Raw genomic sequence first — 12,575 nt, 5'->3', positions numbered from 1 at the left:
TATCTGGAAACAAGAGGACTCCATCTGTTGTTCTCTTCTTTCCCTTGATCGTATACTCAAGATGCGACTACCTCCAGACTTCAGCATCTGTAACATGCGTTTATACACAATCTCGCCGGCACTGGAATGGATGATACGTTTTCAGTGCTAAATTCCGTTCAGATTTCTTGACTGTCCGTCACACTCTCCACTGCTTGTACCCTAAATACAAAGTAGTCCTGAATATTCACGAGGCCCTCTTCCAACGATAAATGCAGGGGAAGGAGTTGAGCTGGGTGCCAAGGCACATAGTGTACCAGAGAACGAAAGGATGCATATAGTAGCTAAGAAGGCGTTCTGCGATCCTCAATTAGTTCAGTGTGTCATTCCTCTGCATGCTATCACCTTGCTGTTGAGATAGAGAGTAATGCGTCGATGGGACCAAGAGTGGTTGAAAGTGACATACAATAAACGCGGCTGCTGCGAATATTCTCGCAGCCATTTGGGCGGCTTGAGGTCGTCATACTCGTCTTTGCATAGGGCACCGCAATATGACATATGTCTACTTGCCTCAGCGGAAGGACCCTCCAATGGTTGATGCCTGTGGCGTACAGGTCACCACATTTCGTTGGCTTGTGTTTCATTTTCTTGCCAAAGAGCAGCAGCTCATTGCCAACAGATTTGCCCTCTATTTCAGCTGACAGTGGAACGTGGTTCTACATTTCAGCTGTTCCCTAAAATTTTAGGGTGACGTTTGTAATGTGTTACGAGTTTGGCTGGCCGATCCGCCGTTTTGGTGAGTGGTCACCCAGCCACATACCCTTTATATCTAGCTTCAAAATATTTGAACAAATTTAATATTATCGTCCATAATGTGAGCTGGTGATACTGTGAAGGTGATCGTGGGAGAGATTAGGTGAAAGTGAGTGCGATTTTACTCACATTGCGTTTTAACTCTCTTTTCTCGCATTTTCTCCGTTGTTGCCGTAGTCGTTTCTGATAATTTTGTAAGGGTTTTGTCAATATCATCGTTGAGCACTGCTAACTCTCTCTCTCTCTCTCTCTCTCTCTCTCACACACACACACACACACACACACACACACACACAGGGTGAGATGAGTTATGGCGTTGTAGTGCAGAATGAAATAGTAATCAATGAACAGTAGGTTTAGTGCTATAACGTATCGCAATGCTACTGAATGATTCAGTGTTGGTAGTCAAAACGTTGTGAAGCTCATGCAGCCACCAACAGCTGCAAAAAAATTACGAATAACTCGTTAAGTTAATTAGCATACAGGTCTAATGAAAGTTGATTTAAATATCCCTTGGAAGTCAGGGCATAACTGTACAGTTGTTTACAGTCTTCACTGAGTGCCGTGAACAACCGTTCGATACAAAAAGAGTGCTCATTGCTTCAATTGTTTTTGAAATTTCACCTTTCTATTATAATTAATAGGCATAATATTTCAGGAGAGGAAAAACGTTTCAAGTTGGGTTAAATACTGGTAAAAGCACAATAATTCTTAACAAGTTGCTTTGCTTGATAGATGGAGCACCAGAAGATATGGTCGGATGCCAATGTAACCTCGTGCGTGAATGTATGTCTGGTAGGTATGTAAATGTCTGCCTCGATAGCTGAGAGGTCAGAGCGACAAAATGCCATGCAAAGGGGCCCGGATTCGATTCCCGGCTAGGTTGGAGATTTTCTCCTCTCAGGGACTGGGTGTTGCGTTGTCTTCATCATCATCAAGCGAGTCACCGAAGTGGCGTCAACTCTGAAGACTTGCACCAGGCGACACGTCTATCCGACGAGAGGCCCTAGCCACACAACATTTCGTTTCAGGTATGTAAATGATTACTGTTGCTATTCTCATTAAATTGTTAGAGTGGCTAACAGAGTGAATTAGCGTTGCACGCGTTCAGAGCTGGTAACAAGCCTGATAGAATATATAAGCGGCACAAGTTGCATCAGATGTGGCGATGACTGTGAAGCACATGAATATGCTACCTACTCATGTGAAACAGCACTATGACCCGTTTACAGTATTAGACAGTTTTGTCATTGTGGATCTAAAAGAAAAGAAATAGGGGTAACCCATTGAATTACAGACCCATATCACTGATCTCGATCTGCCGAAGGATTTTGGAGCATATACTGTACCCGAACATTATGAATCACCTTGAAGGTAATGACTTATTGATACATAACCAACACGGATTCAGACAATATCGTTCTTGTGCCACACAGCTGGCTCTTTATTCGCATGAAGTAAAGAATGCTGTCGGCAAGGGATCTCAGATCGATTCCATATTCCTAGATTTCCAGAAGGCTTTTGATGCAGTTCCTAACAAGCGACTATTAATCAAACTGCGTGGAAATGGAATATCGTCTCAGTTGTATGACTGATTTCCCGATTTCCTCTCAGAAAGGTCACAGTACGTAGTGGCAGACGGTAAATCATCGATTAGAACAGAAGTGATGTCTGGCGTTCCGCAAGGTAGTGTAATAGGTCCTCTGCTGTTCCTGATTTATATAAATGATGTAGGTGCAGCCCGATTAGATTGTCTGTATAGTGCGAAAAGTGGCAATTGGCACTAAACAAAGAAAAGTGCGAGGTCATCTACGTGGGTGTTCCTTTTTCCCACGCACCATTCGAGAGTAGAATGGTAGAGAAGTAGTATGAAAATAGTTCGATGGACCCTCAGCCTTGCACTTAAGTGTAAATTGCAGAGTAACCATGTAGATGTAGATGTAGATGTAGATCTCCATTTGGCCAGCTGGTCGAATCGTGTAACCATGTAGATTTTTGGGGTATTCAGATATTACAGCGCCCCCATGTTGGACTGCATGAGAAAGGGACGGTTGGCAACCGACCATATCTGATCACCACAAGAGAGGGGCACTGTTCCGTACACCAAGAGCACTGTAGCCCCTTCACATCTGCACTTGTCTCCCAACATAATTAACTGACTGACTGCAACAGTTTATCGTCCCAGAACATCGTTCGGAGACTACTAGAATCCATAAGACGGAATTACCGTCCAATGCGCATACTCTCGTTAACGAAACAACACAAATGGCTACAACTGAAATCGTACCTCGACTGAGAAGCATAGACTGCTAATGGAGCGCATCGTATTGTGTCCAGAAATGAACTACAACTCTGTACTACCCAGGATGAATATCGTCAGAGAATGTAGTGAGGGCATATTGGGTTGCCACATCCCTCCAGTGTTTTGGAGAGGCAGAACGCTGTTACTCCAGGCGCGATGGACCGAGGAGCGACTGCGTATGACTTCTGGTCACTACTGGTACTGACTGAAGAAACTCTCATACCACAACAGTATGTCATGGATATCCAGCTTCTTCATCTGTTATCTCTCATGCGACGATATCGTTGTGTAATTTTTCAATAGCATAATAGTGATCCAGAAATGTTACATGTTTGTATGAATTTTGTGAAAGATATTCAGATTCAATAGTGCTCAGCAAGATCCACAGATCCAACCCCAAAGAACGTGTGGAACCAGCATAAACGTCAACGCTCTCATTGCGGGTATCCAGTATATCAATGACCTAGATAGGGAGAAACGATCACCATAATAAACTGAGGGAACTCAGATCTCGCACGGAAAAATATAGATATTCGTTTTTTCCGCGTGCTATACAAGATTGGAATAACAGAGTGCAGGTGGTTCGATGAACCCTCGGCCAAGCACTTAAAAATGGTTTTCCAGAGAATGGATGTAGTTGAAGATGAAGGTGTAGATGTAGAATTATAACCTTTTTTGCCTCTCTTAAAATATTTTGGTCAATGTACTTAGGACGTTTTTCATTCTGGCCCTCAATTATATTCTGTGTTGTAACATGCCAGTCAGTTTTTGATATGCTCACGACAGACACGTTTCAGTAGCCGGTTATTTGATAACGACAGCGAAATTACTCACCAGATATGTCCTTTCTTAGTATCCATAAGTTTAGATAAATTCTGAATAAATAGATGCTGTTATGGATTAGATTTCTAATGTTATTCTCGCCTATCGCTGCACAATATTGATTCAGTTTTGCTACATTTTTATGGTTTACTTTATTTACATTGAATTGGCACATTTGCTAGGAGGCATAATTTGCCTTTTGGTCATTGGGAATGTGTGCTCCCGAAGTGGTCTCTGTGTCCTGTTTGAAAGCAGAAAGCTGACAGTGAGTCTCACGTGGAAAAGAGAAGGTTGCCTGGGAGACGGAAAATTTCGGCAGAAGTAAGGCTACAGCCCGTTCCCTGCATATTTCTTCTGTGCTTGGCGACTCCCCCTGCCGTGAGCAGAAGACGTTGTGACGCCACTCCCATCTCCAATGACATTTTTGCCTGCATTACTCGGATAGCAAAGTACTAAACATCGACACACAGCACTATACTGTCAAAAAAAGTCCACAGCTTTTGCTCCAAAATATGATTTACCTATATTCATTGAGAAACCTCACCTCTGCACTTTGTGCAAAGAGCAAAAATGTCGACGGGACATAGCTCCATCAGAGTACCAAATTCTTAATTATTATGATCGGTTTTGTACATCAAAAGTAGGATGTTTCCGCAGCGTTCTCCTGTTTTCTCATGAAATGTGTGACATTGTCATTCATCACATAGGCAACAGCACTGAGCATTCCGCTCAATATGGAGCTTTCTCCAAAGGGGATTTGTTTCGTGGTCATTTTATCGACGTCTGCCGTGACTGCTCATCTCCCAGTCCTTGTTTTGTTACTACAATACTGACCATTAAAATTGCTACACCAAGAAGAAATGCAGATGATAAACAGGTATTCATTGGACTAATATATTGTATTAGAACTGACATGTGAATACATTTTCACGCAATTTGGGTGCATAGATCCTGAGAAATCAGTACCCAGAACAACCACCTCTGGCCGCAATAACGGCCTTGATACGCCTGGGCATTGAATCAAACAGAGCTTTGATGGCGTGCACTTGTACAGCTGCCCATGGAGCTTCAACACGAAAAAGCTGCTGCCCCTCTTCAGGAACTACAGTCTGTTCCAAGATGGCCGCCGAGTAAGTGACGCCAGAAACCATTTCCAGAAAGTTAAGTGATTTAGACAGGAATATAATTTAGTTTAACGCCGACAACAAATTAAATACGTGCATTAGTGTATCGTTTAGTCTTGCCGTTAAAGGTTTGACTTTTCTTTGCGTATTTTTTCAGAAAACACGAAAAGATCGTAACTTCGCGAAGTCGCGCTTAGGCTTAAATTTTGTAAACGTGTTTGTTTCTTGTTTCACAGTAATTTAACTAGTTTCTCGGTAACAAATAAGTAAACTACCGTAAATAGCGTATAACTTCATTGTTTTAATACAGATTCCAGAAAAACAGTGTAACTTTATATCAGAAACTTGCCTATATACATTTGTTTATAGGCCTAATTCTCGTAACGTTTTTGGAGAATCAAAGTTAAAGTATCTCGTTTAATTGTCCTTTTTTGCATTCCATCGAGTGAAATATATAGTAAATAGCGTATACCTTCGTTGTTTTAATACACATCTCAGAAAAACAGCGGAATTTTAAATCAGAAACTTGCTTATATACATTTGTGAATAGGCTTAATTCTTGTAACGTCTTTTTTGATTTTCGGTAATTTAATTGATTTATTCTAGCTAAAGTATTATTTTTGCCATGAGTGAGAAGTGCCTGACTTGCCGTGGAATTGTTAGTTCCGGGGTTTGGCGTGATGGATGCAGTAGTTTTTTTCACTATGGGGACTGCAGTGGCGTGGGTGTTGGGAAAGTGGATCAGGTTCATCAGTGGTTATGTAGGATTTGCAGCAGAGATAGGAAGATAGTGGAACAGGAGGGGAAAATTGCTGCCCTTCAGGCTGAGCTAGATCAGGCTAGGGAAGATCTGGACAGGTTAAGGAGGGAGAAGGGCTAAGGGAGGTGGGAAGTGGCAACAGGTAGCAGAAGGAACAGGCCTAGAACTAAGTCTGACAGATTTGTGGTGAATGTCAAAAATAAGTTTCACCTGTTGCTTCAGTTAGAAACTGATGAGCCTCAAGCAGAGGTAGGTGTAGACAGGACACAACAAACTTTCAATAGGAAATTGAAAAAGAATGTAGGAAAGTCATCGAAAAGGAAGAAAGTTTTGTTGTTAGGCAGTTCTCATGCCAGATGTGTAGGCCAACTTCTGCAGGAGGAATCAGGACCAGAATACCAGGTCACAAATTTTTTCAAACCAAGTGCTAGTCTGGATCAGGTGACAGAGGATTTAGGTTCACTCTGTAAAGGATTTACCAGGGAAGACACCGTGGTTATTGTGGGAGGGCCAGGGAACAGCATCGACAGAGATCCTGGGTACAGTAGAGAGTGTGACCTGGTAAAGATTGCGTCGGCATCGAGACACACCAATGTTGAATTTGTATCTGTCTGAGACGCCATGACCGGCCTCATTTGAACTCTTCTGTTGGGAGAGTTAATTTGGAGTTGGAACGGCTGCTTGGGTCGGGTGCGGGGGCTCATATTGGTGTGGTTCCTGTTGATTATCTCAGTAGGTGGGACTATACCAGGCACGGCCTACATCTCAACAGGAAAGGGAAGGGGAAACTGGCTGGGGTAATAGCAGGAAATTTAAGGGGGGGAGGCACTGCCATGAATGGTAAAATACCAGTGGTTACAGGTGTTGGAGCAGCACCTTTTTAAGGATAGGTAAGACAGAAAGATGTCAAGTTCTACGAGAGGTCAGGATTGAAACAAATCTTCAGTTTAGGAAAGAAATTAAACAGGACAATTCTAGCACATTGGATCACCAATCACAGCTACCAATTATACATTTTCACCAATCACCAGAAATTTTATCTCCACCAAGTTGTATCTCAGTCCTAGGTAATTGCATTGATGAATTAAAGTCACCCAACCCAGTCGACATAATCTGCCTCTCTGAACACCATGTGACCACTGGTATAGGAACTAGGCCTAAGCACAATGAGGAACTCAAACAGGAGAGTACTGCAAATGTTAGAATAAGGAAAGGTTCTCATAAAAGTATAATTAAAAATAATGTAAGTATATTTCATCAAAATATTGGGAGTTTAAAGAATAAAGTAGATGAGCTTCTGGTTTGTTCAGAAGATTTAGAAGCTGAGAATGAAATAGATATACTATGCCTGTCTGAGCATCACATTGTTACTGATATGGACAAGGTAAATGTAAGTGGTTATAAGCTCTCTGCACACGTAATGAGAGAAAATATGGAGAAAGGAGGAGTTGCCATATATGTCAAAAGTTATCATTGTGCAAAAAGTATAGAAACAAAAATGTTTTGTGTAGAGAAACATATAGAAGCATGTGCCTGTGAGCTTAAATTAAATAAAGGCACATTTACAATTGTAACTGTATATAGGTCCCCATCAGGAAATTTCCATCTATTTCTGAAAAATTTGGACTCCTTGTTGTGCTATCTGTCAGACAGGGGGAAGCAAATTATTATTTGTGGGGACTTCAATGTAGATTCTCTGAAAGAGGGTAATAGGAAAAATGACCTTGAAGTAATACTCGGTTCTTTCAATTTGACACCTGTTATTGATTTTCCTACTCGGGTGCTAAAGGATAGCAGCTCACTGATAGATAACTTATTTATAGACCAAGATAAGTTTAACCAGATAAATGCTCAGCCTGTTGAGAATGGTCTTTCTGATCATGGTGCACAGCTAGTTACAATATATGACATAGCTCCATTCAGCAATACTAAACAGTCCTCCAAAGTAGTACGTTCAGTCATCGATTTAACAATTGCAAATTTCAGGGAAAGCCTACAGCAGTTAGACTGGGATGAGGTGTACCGTGAACCTGATGCCAATTTAAAATATAATTTATTTCATGACATTTTTGTAAATGCATTTGAAAACTGCTTCCCCAAGAAAATAGTTAAATATACTCGTAAGAAACCTTGTAACAAACCATGGCTTACTAAGGGTATAAAAATATCTTGTAACCGGAAAAGGGAAATTTATCTGACAGCAAGAAAGAGTAGTGACCCAGAAACTATCAAAAATTACAAAAACTACTGTGTTATATTAAGAAAAGTTATTAAAAAATCCAGGAGTATGTGTATCATGTCTGAAATCAGCAACTCTGATAATAAAATTAAAACAATTTGGAAAATTATTAAAAGAGAAACAGGTCAACCAAGAGCAGAGGAAGACAGTATTACCATCAAATTGAATGAAAGCTTTACGAACAAAAAGTCAGAAGTTGAAAATATTTTTAATAATCATTTTCTAAATGTTGTGGATATAGTAGGATCCAGGTGTTCATTAGAAGAGGCTAGGCTGTTAATGGAAGAATCCGTACCTATGCAATTTGATACAATTGAAATCTCACCCACTTCTCCCCCTGAAATTAGGAAAATAATAAACTTGCTTAAAAGCAAAAGCGTACATGGAATTGATGGCATTTCCAGCAAAATACTGAAAGCTTGTTCTCAACAGATAAGTAAGATTCTCAGCCACCTGTGTAATAGCTCTCTAGAACAGGGCATTTTCCCTGATAGACTGAAATATGCTATTGTTATACCTTTGCATAAAAAGGGGGATAGATCTGATGTCAACAATTACCGTCCAATCTCCCTTCTAACTGCTTTATCCAAAATTTTTGAGAAAGTAATGTATTCAAGAGTAGCTTCACACATCTGTAAAAATGAAGTACTAACAAAATGTCAGTTTGGTTTCAGAAAGGTTTTTCAACAGAATATGCCATATATGCTTTCACCAGTCAAATTTTGAATGATCTGAATAACCAAACAACACCCATTGGGATTTTTTGTGATCTCTCAAAGGTTTTTGATTGTGTAAATCATGAAATTCTGCTAGACAAGCTCAAGTATTGTGGCATGAGTGGGACAGTACACAAATGGTTTAATTCGTACCTAACTGGAAGAGTGCAGAAAAATGAAATAAGTAGTTCTCGTATCATGCAAAGATCAGCACATTCCTCAAACTGGGGAAATATCAAGAATGGGGTTCCACAAGGGTCAGTCTTGGGTCCTTTGTTGTTCTTATTATATATTAATGACTTGCCATTCTACATTCATGAAGAGGCAAAGTTAGTTCTCTTTGCTGATGATACAAGTATAGTAATCACACCTGAGAATCAAGAATTAACTGATGAAATTGTCAATACTGTCTTTCAGAAAATTACTGAGTGGTTCCTTGTAAACGGACTCTCACTGAATTTTGATAAGACACAGTACATACAGTTCCGTACAGTCAATGGTATGACGCCATTAATAAATATAGACGTTAATCAGAAGCATATAGCTAAGGAAGAATATTCCTAATATTTAGGTGTGTCCATTGATGAGAGATTAAATTGGAAGAAGCACATTGATGATCTGCTGAAACGTTTGAGTTCAGCTACTTATGCAATAAGGGTCATTGCAAATTTTGGTGATAAACATCTTAGTAAATTAGCTTACTACGTCTATTTTCACTCATTGCTTTCATATGGCATCATATTTTGGGGTAATTCATCACTGAGGAATTAAGTATTTATTGCACAAAAGTGTGTAATCAGAATAATAGCTGGAGTCCACCCAAGATCATCCTGCAGACATTTATTTAAAGATCTAAGGATATTCACAGTAGCTTCTCAGTATATATACTCTCTTATGAAATTTGTTATTAACATCCAAACCCAATTCAAAAGTAATAGCAGTGTGCATAACTACAATACTAGGAGAAAGGACGATCTTCACTATTCAAGATTAAATCTAACTTTGGCACAGAAAAGGGTGAATTATACTGGCACTAAAGTCTTTGGTCACTTACCAAATAGTATCAAAAGTCTGACAGATAACCAACAAGTACTTAAGAAGAAATTAAAAGAATTTCTGAATGACAACTCCTTCTACTCCATAGAGGAATTTTTAGATATAAATTAAGAAAAAAAAACAAAAACATTAAAAAGATAAAAAAATGAAAATAAAAAAAAAATAAAAACAAAAAAACACACAAAAGTAAAGTTGTTATATTAACTTAAGTATGTTGTTAAATTAACCTAATTATGTCATGTATTGGAAAATTCGACTCGTTCCACATCATTAGGAAATATCGTATTCATGATCCATGGAACTAGTATTAATCTAATCTAATCTAATCTAATCTACCACAGTTCATCAAGAGTAGTGACTGGAGTATTGTGAAGAGCCAGTTGCTCGGCCACCATTGACCAGACGTTTTCAGCTGGTGAGAGATCTGGAGAATGTTATGGCGAGGGCAACAGTCCTTCACCGCGGTGTCGCCAAACACGGATGCGACCATCATGATGCTGTAAACAGAACCTGAATTCATCCGAAAATATGACGTTTTGCCATTCGTGTATCCAGGTTCGTCGTTGAGTGCACCATCACAGGCGCTCCTGTCTGTGATGCAGCGTCAAGGGTAGCCGCAGCCATGATCTCGGAGCTGATAGTCCATACTGCTGCAAACGTCGTCGAACTCTTCGTGCAGATTGTTGTTGTCTTGCAAACGTCACCATTTTTTGAATCAAGGATCGAGACGTGTCTCTACGATCCATTACAGTCATGAGGATAAGATGCCTGTCATCTCGATTGCTAGTGATACGAGGCCGTTGGGATCCAGCACGGCGTTCCGTATTACACTCGTGAACCCACCGATTGCATATTTTGCTAACAGTCATTGGATATCGACGAACACGGTCAGCAGTGTCGTGATACGATAAACCGCAATCGCAATAGGCTACAATCCTACCTTTATCAAAGTCGGAAACGTGATGGTACGCATTACTCCTCCATACACGAGGAATCATAACAACGTTTCACCAGGCTACGCCGGTCAACTGCTGTTTGCGTGTGAGAAATCGGTTGGAAACTTTCCTCATTTCAGCACTTTGTAGGTGTCGCCACCGGCGCCAACGTTGTGTGAATGCTCTGAAATGCTCGTCATTTGCTTATCGCAGTATCTTCTTTCTGTCGGTTAAATGGTGCGTCTGTTGCACGTTGTGGAGCAATTTTAATGGGCAGTATTGTAGATAACTTGTGTCGCTGGATTTCGTTAAATTTGTGACAACTTGTTGTTTCATTAACTCTGATATTGCAATTTGCTCAAACAAGGATACCTTGTAGTGCATTACTCATGCAGTCTTCGAAACGTTTTGGTACCTTGTGACAGTTTTATCGGCTTTTGTTTTTTTGAACTGAGTTTAAGTGACTTTGTTCTCTCTTAATTTTTATTGTTATTTTGGACAGCCATTAAAGCCAATAAATGTCTGGTTTAGACAAACCTATTCTTGCTAAATGTAACCAGGCTAAGTCTGTTTATCTTACCATGAAGATGTTTTCATTGTGCACATATGCTCTTTAGCACTGATCCAGAACTGAGACCCAGCTATCATGTAAACCCTTATCCAGGATCATACTTTTGGTCTCTCTTGGTATCCCGCAGGCATGACGGCACAGTAAGACAAATCTTGGGGGTCTGAAATGTTGTGGCAAACATTTTTACCCCACATTGAGCTTGCTCTTTAATCTGCCGCAGCAGCATATGTTTGCACAAAGCATGCGAGCTATGTGTTACATATAATTAGATTCTCTGTCTGTATACCTGTATCTATTGGATTCTGTTAAAAGTATTTGTATTACATGTGATGAATTTTTTATGTTGAGTGAAGATATTATAATGCTTATAATCATTCTCTGTTATCAAACTTATGATAACAGTACTTCGTTATGTTACAGATTCAGATTTTTTTTTTTTTTTTTTTTTTTTTTTTTTTGTCATGGCTAAGGTTCGTCGAACATGATCTAGAGACGTAAGTGGAAACGGAGGATGTCCCATCAGAATTTTCTGTGGAGGAGTTGTCAACTGCAATTGCACTGTCAGAAACCCAGGAAACTACACCAGCAGCTCATCGTGTGAAAACAGCGAATCTTGCAAAACAGTTTACCATTAAAGTTAAAATCTTCAGGGTTATTAGGCCGCGTCACGTTTTTCTAAAATGTTCGACGTTTCGACCCCTCTGCTGGGATCTTCCTCAAGATCTTTCGGTGTCTACTTCTGCTAGAACAGTAGTGGACACCTAACGATCCTGAGGAAGATCCCTGGAGAGGGGTCGAAACGTCGAACATTTTAGAAGAAACATGACGCGGCCTAATAACCCTGAAGATTTTAACTTCAGTGACAACGGCCACGAAAGCCTGCACACTTACATAGTTCACCATTACACTAAGCAGCTCACCTGATTGAAATATGGGAAATATTCCATTCTGGGTAAAACAAGTGCTAGACAAAACCAAAGCAGACTGGAAAGAAATGGATGAGAGGGGCAGGAAAGCAGTACAGACAGGAAATAAATGAAGCACCAAGCCAGGAAATAAAAGGAGAGAGATAGGGAAGGCGAAGCAGTTATAAAAGGAGTGTGAGAGATGGATCGGACGGTGGAGAATGAAAGGGAAAAAGCCGAAACAGATAGAAAACCATTTTAGGAAAAAGTGGTAGACCTAGACAAAAAAACTCGAATCAAAACTGATATCAGCGGATGAACAGCTAGTCAAGATAACAGAGATAATGAAGAGT

This window comes from Schistocerca americana, chromosome 5, assembly GCF_021461395.2.
Source record: "Schistocerca americana isolate TAMUIC-IGC-003095 chromosome 5, iqSchAmer2.1, whole genome shotgun sequence".
Classification (NCBI taxonomy): Eukaryota; Metazoa; Arthropoda; class Insecta; order Orthoptera; family Acrididae; genus Schistocerca; species Schistocerca americana.
Note: the sequence above shows the minus strand (reverse complement) of the source record.